Raw genomic sequence first — 23862 nt, 5'->3', positions numbered from 1 at the left:
GAAATAGGCTTCGTTAAAAGAAAAAAAGTCCTGTAAATGTCTGACCAAAATATCCTTCTTTTTTCCCACTCTTTGGGAACGGTTCCGGAAAGGAACATAAATAACAACCGTCTCTATTCACCTATACTTGGCGCTAAGCCATATGGGGCACACCATTGTGTCAAAGAAAGATCTCTTCTGCAGTATTTATCATGATCAAACGATAAATGGGCGGCCTGGGAGTTTATTTTGTTCTGTTCATATTTGTGCCACTAGATGGCAGGAGTAGTTTTATAAGCTGCCTATTGTAAGTAGTAGGGATGATAGCTCAGTGTTCTTTGGAGGCGATTTTAACTGTTGGATGCGCGGACTCGAATGACATATCTCTTTTTTTAAGTATAAAACTCATACGGGGGGGGGGGGGAAGGAGAACTTTTTTTATGTATAAAATTAGTACTGCTATGTTACTAAGTATGAAACTCATATAGAATCTAAAAGGAAACTTCAGTTAAATGTATAATATCCCAAAGAACTGACAATTACAAATAATAATAACAATAATAAGGAAAAAAATTTTAAAATAAAAGAAAATCATACAAATATTTCTTTTTTCTTTCTTGTACGGAGTAGAAAGGAAATATTGTAATCTCGAAAAATTTCGGGTATAGTGTAATTCAACAAAAATACCCATTTTGACCGCTATCGAATGCAATTTAACGATGTTTTTGCGTGACATCTGTATGTAAGGACAGTATAAAGGACTCTTTTGCCCCCAAAAAATTATAAAACTGATATAAAATGAATTCCGAAGAGATATTTTCGTGGCGTCTGTACGTACGTATCTCGCATAACTCAAAAACGAGTAGCTTCAGAACGTTCAAATTTTATATATAGGACTGCTATAGCATGTAGATGTGCAATTCCCATTTTGGTTGCAAATCGGCAGCACCAAAAGTATATCTAAATATATGTATATGTATATCCACTATGTTACTCGGCTGAGTTCAGTTTCTTTATTCTTATATGTTTGTAAATTGTGCATTTTTTGCTTTGAAATTGATTGCATTATATTGTTCTTATCTTCCGGTTAAGGTTTTTATGCCTTTACTTAACTTGCATGCAATTCTTCTGGAATTATCATTAAGTGCGACTAAGTCTAATTTTTTTTTTTTTTTTTTAGCATGGCAGCCATATTTGTTTGCATATAAAACTTAGTAGAATAGTGGATTTGTTGCCAATCTAGAGAAACTAAACTTCGCAACAACAAAGTAACGTCTTGTTTTATTATTGCGAACTAAGTTATGCTTAATTTATTCTGGAATTATTTAAGTTATTAGCTTGTTTCTGCATAGAAACTGCAATTTTAATTGCAAAAATTGTTTTTTAATTGTTTTATCTGTACTTGGTGTTTTGTATTTTTCTATATCTTTCAAAATTTAATAAAAATATTTTGATTGAATTTTTATGTGTTTTTGCCTTGCCGCGAAGTGAGAGCTGAATTAATTAGTAGCGCATTAGGTAAGCGGCGCTGAATCGTCTGCGAAAAAGTGTTTGTTTTTTATTTGTTTAGTTTCTTTTATACATCGTTTTATATCTATTATAGTATTTTAATAGAACTTCTGCTAATTCTTCAGATGATATATTTTTGTGCACTCTGAGTTATAAAATGAATGAGATGTAATACTGTTAATTGAACCTAGCGCCGAAGTGTCGCTATGGTAAATAAACATAGTGAACTTTAAAGAGTGCATTTATTCTATTGTGGTTTATGCGCTCTCGAAGAGGTAGATTTAATTCAAATTCGTTAACTGTTAATTTAATATGTTTAAATGAAATGCAGGAAAATTGCGTAGAATTTAATATTCCGTACAAGGAGGAAGTCATGTGGTGTATACATCAGATTTTTTGAATGAAGTAATATTTACTGTTGACAACATATAAATCTAAATATTTTCCTCTGAAGCAATGGTAAAATTCACTAAAAAGAGCTCCGGTGATTGTTTCTGCATATTTCTTTAATGCAATATATGCAATGGTAGTTATATATAATGAATAAATACAAAGAAGTGCAAAAGAACTTGCAATGTTTGTAATTATGACTAAATTGATGTTAGAATTGTGGAAATAATTTAAAGAGCATCGCAGATACAGGTTATTTATCGCACTGAGTCTGGAGATAAATTTTTATCGTCAAATTAATTAGTGACATTTAGAGATTTCTAGCCCTACTTGGCCAAACTATCTGGATGTTTCCATAGATACATTTTCGAGATCCTCGAACCAATTTTCTAGAAAAAGAAAATTCTCTTAATTTCCTCTTTGCTCTTTTTTATGGTATAATTAGTAACATGAGAAGACAAAAGAGTTGAAAGTCTGGGCTATCGAGTTTGTTACTCGATGTTTTCATTATTGTGTTCAGCCTGTTGATTTTTAAATTTCTGTTATTCATTTTGTGTTAAGAAGAATCAAATCAAAGTCTTCTTCTTTAACTTGAAATATATTTAGCCGCTTTTCTTTATCTGCAAAAATTGTTTTAGTTTTAAATTTCGGTAAATTTTTCACTTAAAATTTCCTTATTGTTTTCATTTCTTAATCTGATTTGGAAATTAAGAGCATCGGTACATTTAGGTAGATAGCCCTCGTGCGCTTTACGGTAATCAAAAAAATTTAAATGAACGGTAGGAGACACAATTGAAGTTAGGATTTTTACAACTGACACATCATATAATGTTAGAAGCATATTTAATGTATTATGATAATGGTGTAACATAAAAGTTATTGCAGATGAAAAAGTGCAGATATAATTATCTGCCAAATTCATTCACTGACTTACATCCTTTAATAAGGTACAAGATGAATTATAGTTTTTAACGCTTGGAGATTCTCAATAGAGTTTAATCTTTAAATGCAGCGGAAAAAAAAGTTGAAAGAAAACAAACTTATGTCTGAGACCTTATTTAAATAAATATTCATGAAACTATTTTATACCTTGAATGGCAAAAGTTTTAATTTATTATTTATCTTTAACAAGGTTAAATGAGTTGCTCCACTGTGTTTCTGTGTGAATTAGGAATTAATCGAAATCTCTTTTACGAGACAACAACTAGAAGAGATCTGAAATCCCTATTATACACCATCAGCTAGGAAGGAACTAAAATTTTTTTCACTCGTGCAGTTGGATCCCTTAGATTGGGATCAGGAAAAGCAGACTATGAGCGTTTTTGTATTATAATTTTACTTGCAACTCATAGCAACAGAAAGGTAAAAATAATAAATTAAGGAATCTTCAAGCTCTGTTCATGTATTTTGCTACAAATCGCAGAAAGTTAGATATCTTCGGTCTTTATCTCTTTCATCCTTTTCATTTCCCCAGCTGTCAGATTCTGAAAAGAGATCTTTCAAAATAATTAATTTTTTAAAATAACTTATTTCCCATGAGGAGCATCTGGAAAATAAAATATTTTTGATTATGTTTTGGGCGGTGTTTGTTATTTTCCTAGAAGGAAATGAATTTAATCATATATTAATCAGTTTTTGTTTAGATTCATCTGAAAAAATGCGTTTAGAATCTTCACATTTATTCAAATTTAATTGATGTTATTTCAGAAAAGGAGTTTTAGGTTTACGTTTCAGTGACGAAACAATGCAAACGTAATTCCTATTCAAATATGGGAGTACAAATGAGCAGTGATTAGAGCTATTTTTTAATATCAGTGCATGAATAAAATAGAATAAAATCACGTTTGAATAAAAAGGGATTATCGGAGTTATTTATTAACCGAGTTATTTATTTTTTGCATGTTACTTTCTTCAGAGCTTTCATTTCTGATTTTCATTAAATGTAAGAGTTCTCACTAAAATTGGCTGTCGCGTATTCGCGTTGTCATTTGCAGAAATATCTACTCGTAATTTTGATTAATTCTTTAATTAGAAATCATTTATCATTTTAAAGTTTGACAAAAACCCACTTAAATTAAAACAAACGCAAAAAACCAATTAACACACCTCTCAAAAACCCAATTAAATTTAATCTTAATAATAGGACTATAAACACTCTTAACCGTTTTCAATGTTAAGTTGCAGCCCATCACCGTAAGCACTAAAAGTATTGAATAACAGCAGTTCGATACGGGATCAAATCTCAGAAAACGAGGTGGCTGTATGGAAGTATTCATGGTTTTTCCCATGTGTAATGAGAAAATCAGCCATTTCCTCTTAAAAAGTCATATATGAAAGCGTGCTTTCGATTATGTTTGGTTTGATTTAATTGATTATATCAAAGAACTCAAGGGCTATTTGCCTAAGATGAAGGATGCTTTCGTTGCTTTCACTTAGGCTCTTGCGAAATTTGCTATATTTTTAATACTGTAATCTAATCTTCAGAATTATGTTTATTCCCAATATTGAGTTAGCCTTCTCTTAATCTCAATATTAAGTAAATCTTGCTTGGATCAGTATTAAGTTAATCTTTTCGAGACTAACTTCAAATTATGATAGGATTTACCTGAATACAGTATGTATGGAGACCAGTCGTTGTCACAGGAAAACTTACTGTATCTTCTCATTAATATATTTCAGATTTGGATTGATTTTATTAAAAGACGGGGTCAAGTATCTCTTCTCGAAATACAATTCTTAATACTGAAGACAACAAAGTACAGCAGTTAGGCGAAGTGCAGCAATTGCAAACTTTTAAGAGGACCATTCACAGGAAGTAGTGGTGTAATTTTCCAACTTTGAAATTCAGTTTGAGGAGGATTGTGAGGTATCCAAAGGATCTAACCAAAAAAAAAAAAAAAAATTTCTGATCGATTTACATAGAAATGTTTCAAGAAACCATTTAGTATATTATAGACTCACGATTTATTGAAATTGCCTATGTGAAAATTAATAAGAATCATAATAAATTTACTTGCAGGTCGAGGCAGATTTAGGTCAAAATGTTTCGAAAACTGTGGGTTGATGTACAAAAGTGCTCTCTTATAATTATCTGATAAATTTTTAAATTTACATGTGCTAAAGAGAGATCATAAATATCATAAATCAGCTTGTAAATTCAAGGTCTCAGTAAGAAGTCGAGACCGCATTCTGAGCTCTGTCGAAACGATATCATTGGGAAACAGTAGCGCTTAGGTTTTTCTCCATTGTTTGCATTTTATGCTAATGATATAGCTTGAATTCTCTATCGGAGTATCTGAATGTGATCAAGATCTGAAACGTAGTGGCCTCCGCAGAATTTTTTATACGAAGTCGCAATAAGAGAATTAAGCACTCTTCAAGCTTTTAATTTATTTTTATTTATTTATATAAATGTATAAGATAAAAAGACAAATTATAATTTAAATTAGCAATAGCCTCTTAATGCTTAAATTTAAGTAGTTTATTTCCTCTTTTTATTCTAAAAATAGCAATCTCTATTTGCACTACGTCATTTCGAGACTACTCCATATCATGTGACTCTTAAATAACACTAATAATGTAAGCAGAACTAAAACTCGGACAGCCAATAATAATTTTGCAGCAATGTTAATTATCCAATCAAAACGCATTGTGACGCGAAACTAACTCAGTCGGAATTACGATTTCATCTTAAACATAACGCACTTGCTTTCTACTCGTATCTCTTCGGCCTAGATGGAATTCAGTCTGATGTTCTCTTCTTTTCGCAAATATACCAAAAATATGAACATTTTGAAATAGGCACAAATGAAGTGCCAAGCTGTTTGTGGCCGTAACATGTTTACTGAAATAAAGTAAAGATTTAATTTGCCTCGGCTGCCAGTTTCCAGTTTCCTATTCATTATGGATCAACATTCTACGACATCGAAAATTTTGCTGTTCTTTAGGGATTCAATACATTCTACATATCTATGCCATCAAAATCATTACAGCTACGTGTATTGCTTTATTACATATATATTTTAATTTTTATTTCAAAACAGTTGGTAAGGGAGAAATCGTTTATGAATGAAGCATTCGTTCAGAAAAGTTATGAAGTAGAATAAATGGCTACTGAAGTTAATGGCTCACAGCCTGAAAAGGCAAATGTGACTGACGCTCAACAGAAATATTCCACTTTGTAAAATCAATTCACAAAAGCCTTAAACTTCTAGATAGATGGGATGGTCACTTATAAACAGATTAATAGCGTTTATAAATTCATATAGAACATCAAATAAAATCATAAAATATAAAACACCTTACATACATAAATAATATAATAAAATAAAAAAAATAATATAATATAAATTAAATATTAAAAATTAAAATACATATAATAAAATAAAACTAAATGCTTTAAAACCACATGAAATTAAATAATACAGAATTCTTAGATCCTGAAATAAACTCTAATTGACCTGTTTTCAGATTACACGGTCAAGAGACAACTCATAACTATTAGAACATTTCTGTCGAAGACTGTTAAAATAAAGACACTCTGTTAAAATGTGACGCACCGATATGAGCATTACAATTTGAACACAGAGCCTCATTCTCATATTTTAGAAGGTACCTGTGTGTAACTCGAGAGTGATTGATTCTTCTCCTCACATTCTTACCAGCCCCCTGAAGTTTTCTCCTTACATTTCCTACCAGCCTCCCAATACTCTACTTTTGGTTTTACGATTCTCAATAAATAATTTAGCTTTATGTCCCAGTCTAGTTGCATTTTATTTCACATTTTGCCCTTTATGGCAGGTTTAATTTCACTAAGAGGGACAAGCCGGGTAGGCAATTCTGTAGAAATTTTCCTACGATGTCTGGTAGCTTGTTTTCTTTCTATATATGAAGTAGAATGTGCGAGCACACACAATCCATGAAACTAAAAGGCAAAAATTGTATTATAAAATGCTTTCCACTAATTCAAGTAAGTGAAAACGTCTGTCATAACGTGTCTAAAGCTAATATTATTCTTCCCAAATTTTGTCATAAATTCAAGAAAGAAATGGGGCCCACCAGCGACCGAGCATAACGTCACTGAAAACTGGTAATTAGACCATGTTTCTATTCCAGGCAAACGGGCTGGCTGCATAGGCCTTTTCGTGGTCTTTCCACAGGTGTAATTTGCATGCGAGCCAGTTTACACTGGAAGTCCTCAACGAAAGCATCCCTCCCCCAATCAAATGCCGCACGATGACTGTACAAGAATGTTTCAAAACCTGGAATGTATTTCGCAGCTTATACTTCTCTTCCTGAAGGTTCTATCAAAAACCTTACATCTGAAACATCTAAACCAGATATATGCGATTACCTTCAAGATCTTGGAGGGCATCTACTGGGACTAGCCTGCAGTTTTCTCTTGTAGCAAGTAATTAAGTATTGAATCCGCTATTTTATTAAATATCATATCTGCAGTTTCTATCAACTTTATTCACGAGCTATTTTTCTTAATGAAAAATATTTCTCGTACGAAATATTTTTATGGGTAAATTTCATAAAGTAATTTAAAATTTCGTTATATTTTACCAAATTCATTTATAAATTTTTTTATTTATCACGATGTTTCTGATTATTCCTGAATTTATAATGAGCAGTCATGTAGATTAGCTTAAAATATGAGATGCTTAAAACGATTCTCACGTGACCAGTCCATTTTGAGATTTTTGCACTCTTATTATGGACAACACGATCACGGCCAAAGGCACGCATGCATGATTTAGAATCATGTATTTACGAAATAGGATAGATAGGTGTGATACACGCCAGAGTAATTTTTTTATTTTAATTTTGTACTTCTCTATATTTTATGTTTTTCGACATGCAAGCAAGCATAATCAGAGAGCGGAAAGAAAGTATGCACACTTGTAGGACAAAGACAAGTTAACTTCTGCTTAGGTATGATTTTGAAGATTGAGGAACTGTTTAGCCGGTCAGATTATTCTTCAGGTTCCCTTTTTTTATAACTATGATTTACCACTTTACCCTTGTAACATGCTTTTGTTTAGCTGACTCATCTGCCGGGTATCTTGTAACTCTGGTTTAGGGTTCAAATAAAGTTAGCTAGCTAGATGACCGTCGTTTAAAAAAGTGTCACATGTATTCTATGAGGAGATATTTTCACTCCAAGAATTTCTAACTCTAAAATAGACACAGAAGCGCGGTAACTTTACATTTATTCCGCCTCACCACTTATGCGATTCAAAGGTGGGTGTGCTGAAATTCGAAGGTGTGTGTATGAAAAAATATATATTTGGTGGTAGTCGCTAGGATCGAAAAGGGAAACCAGTGTTTATTTAAAAACAAAAGGAATAGAGGACGCGTGAGTATCAGTTTTTATGAATACAGTGTCATTTTACATGAAAATGATTTACCTTATTATTGAATTCAATTTACCGTACGACATTCAAAGTTTGAGCTTTTTGGATAAAATCATCAAAATAATTAGCCTGATTAGGATGCTCTTTCAAAATTTGAGTTCATGTATTAGATTGGAAAATTTATTGCTTAAATATTAGAATATTTCTACTTTGAAATTTGAGCTGTTGTATGAGAGTCCCAAATTCAAAACTATTTTGCTGTGTGAATAAATTTGAGCTCTTGTATTAGAGTAGCAGATTTATTACGTAATATTATGAGCTTTCTGTTTGACATTTGAGCTTTTGTGCTAGAGCCAGAAATCAAGAATTTTATTTTGTGAATCAAGTTGGAGGTCTGAATGTTTTTTTATTTATTTTAGTATAATTTCTTAAGAGCAAGCTAGGAAGATCAATCATGTTGACAGTTAAACTGAAATGTACAATAGAAAATTACTAGTCAACTGATCCTGGATTAAACACAATCTTTCTTCAAACTGCTATAAATTCGAATAATTTAATGTAATTTTATCAGCTCCAATATTCACCTAGACAGTGTTAGAATTTCAAACGTACGACTTGAAAGTCTCCATTCATTTCACTATTTAATTCAAGACCAGCACTAGAATAGTCGAAAGAGAGAAAATTTTACAAAACAAGGCAGTTGCGAATAGAAGGCTATAACTTTCACACACAGTTATTATTTGTAACTCTTCTAATTTTATAATAAAACAGTTTACCACGCAAACCTACATAAAGTCCGTAATGAGCAAAATTTATAGAGAAAAGAGGTAGAAAGGAAAGATGTAAATTATATAACATTTTGTTAATAAAATTTAAAGGCCAGAAATTCTTTGTGTACTGTTATAATTTCAACCAGGTCACGTCATTTGTGATTATATAGTAAAATTGTCTGAGTTCTTCTTCATTACTAATAGCTTGCTACTAATAGCTACTCATAACGTGCTACTAATAGCTACTAATAAAATTACTAATAGCTTGCTTAGTTCTTGAAAGTTCAATCTAATTAATGTATAAATGTGTTTTGGGAAAATATTCTTGCTTGCTACTGGTTCGCAAGCATCTTAAATAACTAGTTAAAGTCAGTTAAAGAGAACGATTTGAAGCTTTGCTGAGATAAATAACAATCACAAATAGCTAAAGAAAAAAACAAAGAGATACTCGAAATTCCTTCCCATGAGAGGAATACTGTATTTCATCAAAATTGCTTGAAAAGCAAAGTCGAAGCAATAATTCACTGAATGAGGAGCTCAAAATTGAAATATAAATTGACTCAGAATTTAATGATCTACAATACAATACATGAAACAGACGTCATACTAAGTGGCTACATGTTGAAGCGTATATAAACATTAAATCATTGTTCGAAATGCGCTAAATCTATAAATAAGCAAACAAAATTAATTAATGCATAGCACTATAAAACTACATAAAAACCAACTTATAAATAAAAAATATAAATATTTTTAAAAATTCGCAATAATATTACCCTTATGTCAATATTGTCCTGTTTTATTGCTTATATGCTTGGTCATTATGGAATCTATGGAAATAAAAGAGCTGATTTTTTAGCTAAAGATGCTTTGCATTTATCCATCGACATCCATATTAGCATTCCAAATAGTTACTGGAAGATTTTCTTTTATTATATGGAGATTTAACCTGAGTGGAATGTAGGACATATTCATCTTGTAATGCTGGGTGCACCAAAAGGTTCATTTCTTATATTGGCCATAGACTGTGTTCCGAGTCTTTCTTCTTCACTAAATTAAAAATACTATCTTAGTTTTTATTTAGTCCCGGTAAATTTGCAAGCTAAGATCAAGTAACTGATGCAAGTGTTTGAAAAAAGGGTATATGTATACTAACTCAACCACCTTGGCAAAATGTGGCAATGTTTTGGGATGAAATGGTGAAAGCTCTTATCAGGTGCAAGTTAATGGTTTCCACGAATTTATTTTTAAAAGGAATTCTCAAACTATTGATATTTATTGTAAGTCGGTAAACATTACCGATATATGAAAAGCAAATATAATTTAGCAATTTATAATACAAGTTTTAATTACTAAATAAGGATTGCCAGATACATTAAAAAATAAAACACTTTCATTCTTCTACGCAGTTAGACAGTGATCTGTTTTCATTTAAAAGAACATCACAGAATGGCAGGGACTTATCATCATGCAAACCTTGGTTACAGCGGCTATCAAAACACATTTTCTCATTGTTCGCTTTAGAGTTTTTGCTCCAAAACCGTATACTCCTGAAAGCATTTTGCTGAAATTTCTTCCACTGCCAATAAATTCCACAAGCTCAAGCTCATATTTTAAAATTAAGGCAAAAAATGTCACGATTTTTTTATAAAAACCGTTAGAACTTGAAATACAACAAAAATCATGCAAAAATGGAGACGTTGTTTGACTAAAGGATTGTTATGAGAATGGTTGCTTAAGAATGATTATGTATATGGTTGCCTAAAGAATGATTATGTATATGATTGTCTAAAGAATGATTATGTATATGGTTGCCTAAAGAATGATTATGTATATGGTTGCCAGAGTTTGGCACGTACTGAAAATTTGGCGACTTATAATAAGGAGCTTGCGATAACACGTTAATATAATTCCTTCCTGTTCTACCTTTGATGGCTCTAGAAATTATACCTGCAGAACGATTTAAAAACGCTTGGTATGATTCGGCCAGCGAACCTGTTTTTGTGAGGTTATTGTCCATAGTGAGATATGAATAAAAAATGCCAACTAATAAGGAATATGACATGAACTTTTTAAAATATTTGAAAGCATCCGTAACTTATTAAGAATGTAATGCGTAGTAAGAAGTATTAAGAATGTAATGCGGTAATTGCAAACTGTTGTCAAAGATGGTATGGAAAAGTTTCGAAGTATCTTTAGGAGGTAGCACAAGTACTGAAAATGTTTCTTTAATAAAAAATAACGTAAAATGATATACATTATATAAATTTTGAAATTTTTTTGGAAGTACTCGAAATCATAATGATTTGAAATCGTTATGATTTCGAGAAATCATTAAGTGGGAGGTAATGCAGAGATTGTATTTCGTTTTTAATAGAGAACTAATTAAAGTTTATCGTGAATAGTATCCTGATTATGTTGAGCTCGGTAGCAGTGTTTTGAGTTCAGAGGTTAGCTTGAGAGCGACAGGATCGAGTCGTATTTTAGTGCTCTGCCGTGAAGCTGTCTTCACCATTATAGCCCGGTAGCCTGAAGGCTGTGTTGCGTATTGTTTCAGTGTGTTTATCATAGTTTTCCGACGACTGTAACGTAGAACTGTACTGTGTAATACTGACGAATAAATTGTGTTTTGATTCTTCATCAAGTGTTGTCATCAGTTACTCAATCCACGAACCAGTAGTTTGCAACAACATACATATATAGAGAGCTTATATATATATATATATAATCTCTCTTTATAATATCTGTCTCTCTCTCTATATATATAATGTAAGATAGGCAAACTAACTTAACTAAAAAGGACCTGTGAGGTCAAGAATTTTGCGCATTGAGCTGCAAAATTTGGAATAAAATTTATAAAGTAAATTCTTCTAGCTACTTCCTTAGAGCTAAAGTGATTAATTCGGTTCCGGTTCCTTTGCAAAGTTGTATAAACACAAAGTAAAGATCCAATTGTAAAGCAAAAACACAAAATATATGAAATACTAATTAAGAAAATTAGAAAATGGTGAAAGCTTAACTTGATTCAAAATTAAAAGTTAATATGTATGTAGAATAAAGTTTAAGCTATCTCAAAACAAATTAGAAAACAATGGAGGGGTAAATGGAAAAATTAGCCTAATGCGAACATCAACATGGACTTTTCAAGGGAAATGCATGGCGATCTTCGAACTCTGCTAATTCCAGAACATATATTGTAATATCTTGTTATTTAATAAATTTATTTATTATTTAATAAATTTATTGTTGAAGTGGCAACGCCATATTTGTATTATGTAACCGCTGCTCAGCAACGTGAGGAATTGTTTTAAAAATTAGATTCTGAAGTTTTTACCTGCTAGTAGTAGTATGAAAGTTTTGCAACTAAAAAATTTCTTCAAATTATCTATCTCCGTGAACTAGAAATAAAATTTATGTTCTAATAAGAAGATTGCCTGTTTTGTCAATTACTGAAAAATACATTACAATATATATATATATTATATATCATCTATTTATCTATCTATATATGCTGATAATACACAGTTATTATAACAATATATAATTTATATAAAACTAGCAGCTTCGCTGCCAGCCTTCGTCTGGCTTTTAAATGTACCGGAAAAATGGCTGAAGGGAACACCAAAAGTTAAATTTAAAAACTGCGTACAATTTTACTCTGCAGAACAACTTCATAAAAAAAGTTATTACTTATAACAATATTACAATGAAATAAGCAATATCCCTTAATATAAATATTAATTATCTTAATAAATAAATTAACCAACTTCCCTTTGCAAAAAAAAAAATTACAATGAAAATTACAATTACGTTGAAGAAAAAAAACTTTTCAATATGTTACAAATAGCGAAATAAGCAAAAAATAACATGAAAGCAACTCAAAAAACATAAAATTCCGCGCAGAAGTTTACTCTGTAGAAAAACGTTATCAAAAAAAAAAAAAAAAAAAAAAAAAAAAAATCAATAAAAATGTATCATATATATTCCAGTCTCTTAAAAACGGTGACAAAAGAAATAGGATGAAAAATTGTTCCCAAACCCATATTTCTAAAAGAATGAAACTATTCAAAATGATGCGATTTCATCAAAAATCTATCAACAACAATAAGGCAGGAAAATTGTTGCCGAAATCACATTTTTAAAGATGTGAGATGTGAGAAGTGTACTCGGAAGCTTCATTAAAATTTTTTTTAAAAATACAAAATATTATAATTTTCCAAAATTTCCAAAATTTTCTTGTAAAAGCAGTTGCAAGGATAAAAGTTTAACGTGTCCAAAAATCAAAGAAAAATAAACTGTACATTTTAAAAAATAAACGTTTTTAGAAAAATTCAAGTTGAAAAGAATGTTCCTTTGTTAAATAAATTCGTATTTAATAGATTTATTGAAACACGAAATTTATTTTAGTGCGTAAAATAGCTAAGTGCCTACGTTTCATGACGATGTGAAAATGGAGTAAAATCTCGCTTTCCTACAGCCCTTTATATCTCAAAATGACGCGATTTCGTCAGAAAACACAAAATAAAGAAAATTCTAATTCGAATTTCGAAAAAACCGCTTCGAGGTGCACTGGCTCTTGTCTAGATGCACCTACAGGGGTTGGACAAAAATATGAAAAAGCCTTTAAAAAATCATGTTTCTTTGCTTAATATGGTGTAGGAAACCCTTTGGCATCCAAAACAGCTTGCAGTCTTCTCGGAATGGATAAATACAGGAACTGTATTTATCCATTCCGAGATATCATTTCCTGCCAAGGGAAAATTATACCATTCTTCCTGCAAAACGGTGGCAAGTTCAGATAACGATGTTGGCGGTGGATAACGAGAACGCACTTTCCGTTCCAATGTAGACCACAAAGGTTCGATAACATTCAGGTCTGGTGACTGTGGTGGCCAGGGGAGATGGGACAACTCATCCTCGTGCTCAGAAAACCAGTAATGGACAATGTGAGCTGTTTGAACAGGGGCTTTGTCGTCTTGGAAGACACCATCACCATCGGGGAACAAAGTTTGTACCATGGGATGAACGTGATCGGCCAAAATGTTCACATAAGTCTTGGCAGTTATGTGCCCTGACACAGTTATCATGGGGCTAGCCGAGAACCACGATATGGCTGCCCAAACCATAACAGAACCCCAGCCATGTTTCACTCTTGGCAACAAGCAGTCTGTATTATAGGCTTGAGATGGCGTTCTCCAGACGTAAACTCGGCCAGAAGTGGGAAACAATGTCAAAGAAGACTCATGTTGTGTAGCGAATTTAATTTAATTAAGTGATTCATAAAAATCAAAATTTTAATTTGTAATTATTCAAAATTTGAGCTACACAAGTTTGGTTATATTCTTTTTGGGCCTATTAATTCTAGTGTAATATATTTTGGCCTTCCGAGTTTACGCGAACTGCGTCTTCAATCTTGTACACGCAAACAATGGATAAGTATTTTTTCCACGTATTAAACTCAGTTTTTCGTGTCAAAAATTAATTTGGTTTCTTAGTATTTAATATCATTAGTTTCAGAAAAATTAGTTCTTTAATTTGGCATACCTTTCGTTTTTCTAACTTTAATTGCATTTCAGTTATGTGCTTTAATTAGTAGTTTTTTCCTCGTTTGCTTGTGATTTAGTTAAAGGGGGATGAAATGCCTTCTTTCCGGTTGAAAAGTCACTTTTTGCGAGTTTTCAGCGTTCTTTCGTTGGGACCCTTGCAGGGTTGTTGAAATTCCTAATTTCCCCCTGTCACAGGTGGTTTTTTTTTGGCGAGGGTTTGGCGACATAGATTTTCCGTTGAGGTTTCAAAGTAGTGGTTTTGGCGAGTTTGATAACATGAGGGTATGCTGTTGTTGCAACTATTTTAACTTTCGGCGAAGAGTGGGTTATGCCAACTAGGCAGTCCGGCGTCCTCCCTTTTAACGGGGTGTTTTGAGGGGCAACTTCACTTTTTTTGCACTTTTGACTTACCATCGGACGCTGTACTCGTTGGCAGCTGAACTTTATTTTGGAAAATGCATTTTTTCGCCTTTGGATCTACGGCCTTTCTGCCCTTGAGTTTTGAACGAGGGACTTAGTTATATGCATCATGACCTCAACTAAATTATAGTCTCATCAGTTGAGTGTTTGAATATGTAAGTTACTCAAAAGATAATTAAAATAGAAAAATGCAACGAAGGGTGATGCCTAGTACTGGTGCCGTTAAGAAGAAAAATTTTAGTCTCTCCTCCATGAATAGAGTTTTCATCTGCCTCGATGTTTCACGCCTTTAAGAATTATTTTCCGCCCTGCAAGAAAACCCCGTCACTGCTAGCTCCGGTGTCGCTACTACATAATGAATCACTTAACTGGAACAACGACTAACTTCAATATTGGATTGGAAATCAACTATCAGAGTAATGAGAACCACCTTAGTGCATCCTAAATCAATTAGAAACTTCTGGACTCCATTGAAAATGCATCTACCTATGAACTCTTCTCATTTTCTACCACGCTCGGCAGCCGTCCTCCTTGGCATCTTGATAATTTTTTAAATATGAGGGCATTTCTCCTCCTCCTGTTCACTTGCAGCCTGTGATTTCTCAGATAAGTTTTTTTTTTTTGTTTGTTTTCTTTTATTTGTTGGTCTGATGTTAAGAAAAAAAGAAAAATTCTAATAGTAAATTCTAATAGTAAATTCTAATAGTAATTCTAATAACTAAAATAGTTAATAGTGATTGAAATAACTTAATTAGTTCAAGTAAAATATTGTAGTTGAGTAAATTAACCTAATTCTAATGAAATCATTTTGTTGTCCATAAAGTAAATTATTAGATTGGCTAAGGAAATATATCCTTATTTAAATTATTTAATTGAAACAGTGAATGTAACTTAGTTAGATTGGTTAAGGAAATATATTCTTCATTAAATTATTTAATTGAACTTGTGAATTTCTTTCATGGTGAAGATTGATTGGTAAAGGAGCTTCTTTGCTCCTCTTAGGGACTAAATTACTTGTAGGATGTAATAGTCTGATTTTAATTAACATATTATCCGGTTAAATCATTCTTTTTGAAAATAGAAAGTTACTATGTGCAATAACCTGAATTACATTGGTATTGATTATTCTGTGTGAAATGTTTTTTTGGAAAGTATAACTTGTTAATTATTCTTTTTTTTCTCCCCAGGGAGGGTATTGTTAATTTATCTAAAGTTTTATCTGATTGTGTTTACCTGAATGTAATAGAATTAATAGTTTGATATTATTGAGTTTAAGAGAAAAGTAATATTACTCTGTAGGGGTATGCATTTGTAGAAGGCAATATTTTACAGTTCAGCTTGAATATAATTTGCTTACTAAGTTAATTCTGCATTGTGTAATCATCAATATGTTACAGTTCTGATTGAATATAAATTGCCTACAAATTATGGATTAAGTAATTCTTGAAGAATTTAATAAATAGGCTCACATTTCTAGATCACTCAATGTTTATTTATTTCTTTTTTGTGTGCTCATGATTTTCACCCGTCTCTTTCTCAAATTGATTTCAGGGTTAATCCGAAAACACAACGCAAATGTACAGGGTTTATTGATATTAGTATATGACTGTTGTTAGAAAATTTTAAGTGTTATGTCAACAGAGTAGGAAACCTTTTAGGTACCTTACCTTAAGAAACCTTAAAATTTTTTATGCCGTGACTCTAGCTCCTTAACACTCGTCAGACCATATTATTCGCTTCCACTGCTCTATAGTCTAGGCTTTTTGACTTAAACACCACCTTTTCCTGTTACAGGCATTAGCATCACTGATGAGTGGCTTCTCAATTGCAGCACGGCCAGCAATTCCCTGTTTATGAAGCTACCTTATAATTATTTTGGTACTCACAGGGTTCGGTAACACAACATTCATTTCAGCAGTAACTTTTGCAGCTGTGGTCTTCTTATTTTTCGTCACAATTGCCCTTAATGATCGTCTGTCACAATCACTCAGGACACATTTTCGTCCGCGCTGTGATTTAGCAGATGATGTTTTTCCGCTTTTCAAATATGCGGAATAAATCTTCGATACAGTACCTCTTGAAACACTAAACACCTCGGCTACCTTGCTTAAGGAAGCACCTACCATACGTGCTCCAACAATTTGCCCACGTTCGAAGTCTCTTAACTCTGACATAATGCAATGACAACCTCACATAACAGTACTCCGACAAACAACTGAACTGTTTAGCACATTTACGAAGTTGTATAGGTGGCGTCAGTAGTCAAAAACTCCAGCGCCACCTACATATTTCATTAAAATCAATCTTTCTTTTCAAACATGCATTTCACAAGGTATTTCCATATTTTTGTCCATCCACTGTATGTACCAAATTTCGTAGCCGTGGGTCTATTTATTAGCTTAGGCGCAGCGCGAACGAAGAACACACACACACAGACTCTTTCTTTTATTATATGTAGAGATGATATCCTTATGTTATTATTACTTTATTTTAAAATCATATTTAATTTTTAGTACAGATGATAAGAACCCATGAGAAGTTGCTGTTGTTTATGAGTATTCTTTTGCTGCTCTGCTTCGGCTCAGTTGTCGGAGAATTTATTAGAAATGCTTTAGTTGAAATTATTTTATTTATTATTAAAATAACTGTAGCTTTAAAATAGTTTTAAGAATGTCCATGTTAACATAATGAATATTACACTATACTCAGGCTCGCACATTTATACTACGGAGGATCAATGAAAGATCGTATTCGCAATGGATTAGTTATAACGTTTAATTATGCTGGCAGCAATTTTTGTCGAAATTGGAAACATTAGAACCTGGAAAAAGATTTTTATTAAAAAAATGGTGTGTATGTACGTTTTTTCGAATGAAAAGTATTAGAAGTATTATTTTATTAATGAACCTAAATTACGTTTATGTATTTTGGTGTAGAGAACGTTTACAGTGATAAAGTACAATTTAAAATTAATTAACATACTTATTAACAGTTTCCCAGCTTTGCGAAAGTTGCATTTGATTCATTAACCTAAGTGAAATAGAGATTAGAAAGTAACTGGTTTGTTAGTAAGTAATTAATTAACAAATTTGCATGAAATAAACAGTTTGAGCGTTTTCGAATGGCCAATAAAGAAAAACAATCGCATCATATAATCTCATGAAACCTAAAATAATACTAATTTTACATGCTATATGAAATGCATAATTAAAATAAATAACAATAATACACGTAGCTCTTGAAAAATAAAGGCAATTGGTTCTCCAAAAATGAAAGACAGGAAGCAAATGAGGAAATTTAGAAATATGAAAAGGGGTGATTGAGCTGTGTCGTCGAAAATTTGACGCGGAATCGTTGAATTTACACAAGTGAACAAATTGGAATTAGATGTTAATTAGATTTCTTAACATAATAATTAAAATTGATACTCAGCCATTACTTCCAGGTTCGAAATCGGTAGAATTTAGAAAAATGTTTGATTTCTTAATATGTAGGTAAGGTAGACAGATAATACATGCAAAACTCCTTTATATAAAAAGATGAAAACTTTAATTTGGCTACGTCCCCATCCTGTCTTAAAAATAATAATATATGAATATAGAGTGTGTCATTTGAAATTTATGCGTTTCATGTCTCTTATGTGATCATGCTACTATTGTCCAATCACATTAGCTCATGTATGACAGCTCTTGCCCAATCACATTAACGAAATTTTTATTATAAATATCGTTGCTATAAACTGTGCTTAGCCGCTCTGCAGTACTCTTGCTGTTGTTTATGAGTATTCTTTTTCTGCTCTGCTTCGGCTCAGTTGTCGGAGAATGTAGGTTTTCAAAATCGCACAGGTGCACTTCGCACGCGTGATAACTTGATAATTACAAAATAAAACTTTGTGAGAATAAACGCCACTTCTAACGTTTCTTCTCACCGTTATGTCATCTTCCATATCTATGCAGCTTTCGCATTCTGTATGAGCAGCTAAGGATCATCAAATATCTACAGAGAATTATCACACACACACACATATATAGACAAAACTCATTTTTAACAGTTACTCTATATTATTAGCCCTAACCACATATACCCGAATACTCAACAAGTAATAATATAAGTGGTTTAACATTAATTTGTCCGGAAAACCTTACACAACTGAAAATTGCACTCTACTTGATTATGTTTATGACAACTTGATTATGTTTATGATCTTTTGTCATAGTTAAACACAGACTTTTGTAGGTTTAGAAGAAGGAAAAAGGAGCATTTTTACATTAATTATAGTGAATTTACCTCTCGATTATCGTTTGCCGCAGATATACATAGACACCTTTAGATGCAGCAAATATAAATATTTAACTTTATAAACGGAAATATTCACCGAAACATTGATTAATTTTTGTCTAGAAGAGACAATAGCTGAATCCTGAATCCTGGATACCTCCAACAGCACAGGAGAACACATTATATAAGTTCGGTAAGGATAAATTTTCAGACAGCGCATTATTCGAAGCAGTCCATTCTAATAACCGATGTGTACTATGGATAACAAGTTTCAATTCAGAGTCATCGGAGCCGAAACGAAACTAAGATTATCTATGAAAGACGCAAGCCAAAGCCATTGGAGCCGGAACCAAAGCGAAGATACTCGATAGAACAAGCAACAGAAAACCATAGGAGCTTATCTTTATTAGAAGAATGTTCTCCATGAGCCCCGCTGTCAAGCTGTACAAGATGCTGCCACACCATTTACGGCAATCGGATTTGTATATTCGGCTATATCACTTTCCAGCGCGGAATACATCTTTCACCCTTCTATACTCAAGGAGGCAGCCCGTCAGCCGCACAGCTCTTTCTTTCTGTCCATTTGTCTTTCAAAGCTAATTTTTCTATTTCGTCATATTAAATGAAGACAAGCCAGATCCCTACATTATTCTTATCCTCACTATCCATTCGTTACGCTTCGTGCTTAACATTTCTCCTACTTTTGCTTTTCAGTATTAAAATAAGTATTAAAAATACACTAACTATAAGTCACACAAATTCATTTCCTGCTCGCTTATCTTCTGCTCTAATTACTCTAATTTTTATTCTTTATCTTGTCAAGAATCTTTTCATTATTCATCCGCCTTTTAACTGCCAACCAAATTTGACTCTTGATGAGTAACATCACTTACACTGTAGAGGGATTATTTCACATTTACCTACTCAATCAGGACGCGTACACCTGCTCGAACCAATCAGAAAAAATTATTCTGTGAAAGAAAGTGATGTAGCATGATTGTAAGTTACAGTCGTTAAAGAATCCAGTACACCTTCCGAAGCGAGACAAAGGCACTACACAAAAACAGTTCTTAAAATCTGGCTATGTAAGATTGTCTGACTGTTTACTAGTCCAATACAAAGTCAAAGGTCAAGTTCTTACATTAAGTACAGCTGAACATACAAAGTAAAACTGTTTTCAAAGAAGCCGCTCTTTCAAAGAAGCAAGAAATTTTCGCCTCTTCTATTCATTTTCCTTAAGATATTTTATTTCCTTCAGATCCTTTAGTTAAATCTCATTACTAGACTAATTTGCGTAAAGAAATATTTTTTTAGAAAGCAAGGTTCGTTCATTCGCAGTGATTTCAACAACCTATAAAATGGTTTAATTCATTAGAATTCCAGAAAGTAAACTATTTTCTGATATTTGCTATGAGAAGATCTGAAAGGGAATGTTCTACTCGATTTCTTTTCTCAAAGAAATTTTGATATGAATGTTTTATGTAAATCGTTTGAATAGGTGTCCATTAACGTATCTTCCACCGAAAAGCAAATTTATCCTTCCTTCTGTTCAATGACTTGAAAGTAAAACAGTTATGCCATGTAATTATTTGACTTACTATATATTATTAGCCCTAACCACATATACTCTATATTATTAGCCCTAACCAGTAACTAAGTAAACTTGTCACATAACATGAAAAATGCAAGAGACTGTAATATAGAAGGGAAAGATTCATTATGTGCATATGCGATTAGTATGTTTTGTTTTTCTGCCTGTCTACCTGTTTCAGAGTCAAGCGTTAGTCATCTGTTCTAGCTGACATGAAAGGCGTGAATCACGGCAGTGTATCTGGTATATACTTGCTTCCAAATTCTTCTGTACACTGGAAAAGAAATTAATGTAGTTCTTTCGCAAAACGTTAAGTGATGTCAACTGAACTTTAATAAAGTTGCATTCCAGTTATAATAATGTTAAATATATAAGGATGGTATGTATATTAATCAAAATTATATTATTCACATTGGTCTTCATATTTATTTACCTAATTATTTGCGTAATGTGCGACTGTTTAGTTTAGAACATTCATTCAAGGTATATACGAAATTTTCACCTGACAATTCAGCTTTATATCTTTCTTTAAAACAAAAATTTTGATGTTGAAGATTTGCACGGTTTTACTGAACTTGTTCCCTAGAAATTGAAGCGACTTGAATAAAATGAAACTTTAACATTTGAAGACAGAAATGTCAGCAGAAAATCTTCCAGGGAGTGGCCAAGTAGATTATAGAATAAGTATTGCTAGATTTCATGAATACATACGCAATACATGCATCAATACAAAAGCATATTTTTTACTCGCTTCAAAGAAAGATTAAGATGACTATTTCTCCCTTTCCGGCGAATGCCTATGCTTAAGAATCACCGTTTTCTTCTTAGGTACTTTTTCCCAGGAGCAGGTAGACTTTAGAGCAGGCGTTGGCAACCTATGACCTGCCGGTCACCTAGTGACCTATTTCATAATTTCAAGTGACACGCCTAAGTTCCGAAAATAAAGTATAATATATAAAAATAAAGTATAAAACATTAACAATAACATTTTTGTTTGATTACAAAGTTGCAGCAAAGAACACGCATTTTTACTTAAAAAAAAAAAAAAAAAAAAAAAAAAAAAAAAACTTTAGTTTCAAAGATCGTTCCTTGAAAGTTGGCAACGTCGACCCATAATTCCTCGATGGGCATGTGACAACATTAATGTTTCTCAGCAATTTCTCAGTTTTTCTGTAATCTCAGGTCTCTTATTTTACTCACAGTCTTAGTACATATTCATGAGCCCAAGAACAAATTCAGTGAAGCTAATTCGCTTTGGCATTTTGTCTGCATTTAATTGAACTTATAAATGCAAGCAAAATTTTCACAATGAAATTTATTTTAAGTAAGAACAGGATCAGCTTAACTATTGAAAGTTAAGATGCTTGTCTTAAGAAGACTAACTATAAGCCATAATCATTAAATTGACTTCACAAATACAGCATTAGGATAGCCATTGACATCAAGGAGAAAAGTATTGTTCATTAAGTTAGGTTTGTTTTTATAATTATTATAATTATAATTTTTATGTTTAAAGTTTAAAATGCATTGTAATTATTTTCTCAATAAAATATTTCTTATTCGGTTTTAAAATGAAAATACCATTGAATGGGGACGTCTTCTTAATACACACATTTTGGTTGATTTTGATACGCAACCAAAAGGGATTGCCGACGCCTGGTTTAGAGAATGCCTGCGTAATATCCAAAATAATATATATATATATATATTGGATATCCAGCCACTAATGCTGAGAAGCGTTCTAACTGAAATAGCTCGAAGCGTTCTAACTGAAATTTCTAGAAACTCAAAACAATTGTGCTTTTAAAAGGAAATTTAGCTAGGTCTCTTTGAGCAGATGCCACGAAATTTTATTCAATTTTAGTTGGTTGAGATGAAAGGATTTAGTAAATCGCAGGCCGCATGAAATATAGCACTCTTAATATTATTCCATGTCACTGGCTACGCTAACTTTTATTTGTTTAAAAGCAGAATGCATTTGAAGAAAGTGGCAGATATTATGCCAGGACACGTTTTGGCGCCATTTGATGGCGGCGGCTTGGCCATATGTCGCCAGACTGAATCTGTTCCTTAATGACCAAGCACAGCCCGATATCGTATCGATTATTTCATCTTTTTTTTCGCTTCTCCATTCCCTTCCTTTTTCTTTTTTTGCCTCAAGGCTCGAGGAAGCGGGAATAGCTGTGAAAACTGGCAGCAGTAAATCTCACCGGCATTCTTGTCACAGAAGCTATTAAGTCCACTTTCTGTAATATAGGTCGATAGAAGGATTTTGCTGGGAAAATTGCGGCGATTTACAAGGTATTCCCCCCTGGTCCATTGATTTACGCCATGTTGTTATATATAAGATAGGCATGTGCAGTGTACACCATTTGGGACACATTAACTTTCGACGCTATTCCAAACAATGTAGGGAAAAAAAGCGGTAGTCAACTGAAAGAAGTCTCTTAGATTGTTTACCCTTCTCGGCATCTCTGATCATTTATGCCATAAAAAGGATATTATTACGTATGTTTAATTTTTAGGCGTGTATAACATAAATATAGATGGTGATAAATTAAAGAAAATAGCAATTTAATTTACTAGTTTTACTAACTGATAAAATTGGGCTAATAATCTGTGATAAGACTAACCAGCGGCTGAGCGGGAAAAGTGTTAGGTAGACTGGGTTCGAATCTCGGAGAAGAGTCTGGCTAAATAGGCGGTTTCGTGATTTTGTTCTTATGTAGCACAAATACGAAATATATTTCCGAAAAATGTCATCTTCAAACACATATTTTTCTAGGCAGGCTTCCTTTGTAAACTCTACTGTTATCATAAAAAAGTCTGAGTTAAAAGCATTAATATTTAATTCTGTACTCAGTGTTAAATTAACCTGAAAGAAAAGAGAAATGTTGAAATGACGTTAGATTAGGTTACAAGATTAAAGTAAAATACCTCAGGTCTATCTGCTAAGAAGATTAGGTTTAGAATTAGTTAGATTACAGTATATTACTCGAGAGCTACCTGCCTAAGGAGAA

The 23862-nt window shown here is 32.4% G+C and overlaps 1 protein-coding gene across 2 annotated transcripts in view; it reads left to right on the top strand.

The window, feature by feature from the left end:
• LOC146995866 (5-hydroxytryptamine receptor 4-like) overlaps positions 1-23862 on the top strand; it is a 74498-nt gene that overhangs the window by 22982 nt on the left and 27654 nt on the right. Inside the window, exon 2 of one of the 2 annotated variants that reach the window (XR_015042847.1) lies at positions 1160-1359. The exons of the other annotated variant lie outside the window; for it this stretch is intronic. The gene's annotated coding sequence lies outside the window, so the exon portion shown is untranslated. Of the gene's footprint in view, positions 1-1159; positions 1360-23862 lie in introns of those variants that run through there. 2 annotated transcript variants of the gene reach the window in all.

This window comes from Stegodyphus dumicola, chromosome 8 (assembly GCF_044657685.1).
Source record: "Stegodyphus dumicola isolate Sdum_Otavi_A_Nest chromosome 8, ASM4465768v1".
Taxonomy (NCBI): Eukaryota; Metazoa; Arthropoda; class Arachnida; order Araneae; family Eresidae; genus Stegodyphus; species Stegodyphus dumicola.
Note: the sequence above shows the minus strand (reverse complement) of the source record. Positions and strands in the feature narration are given on the sequence as shown.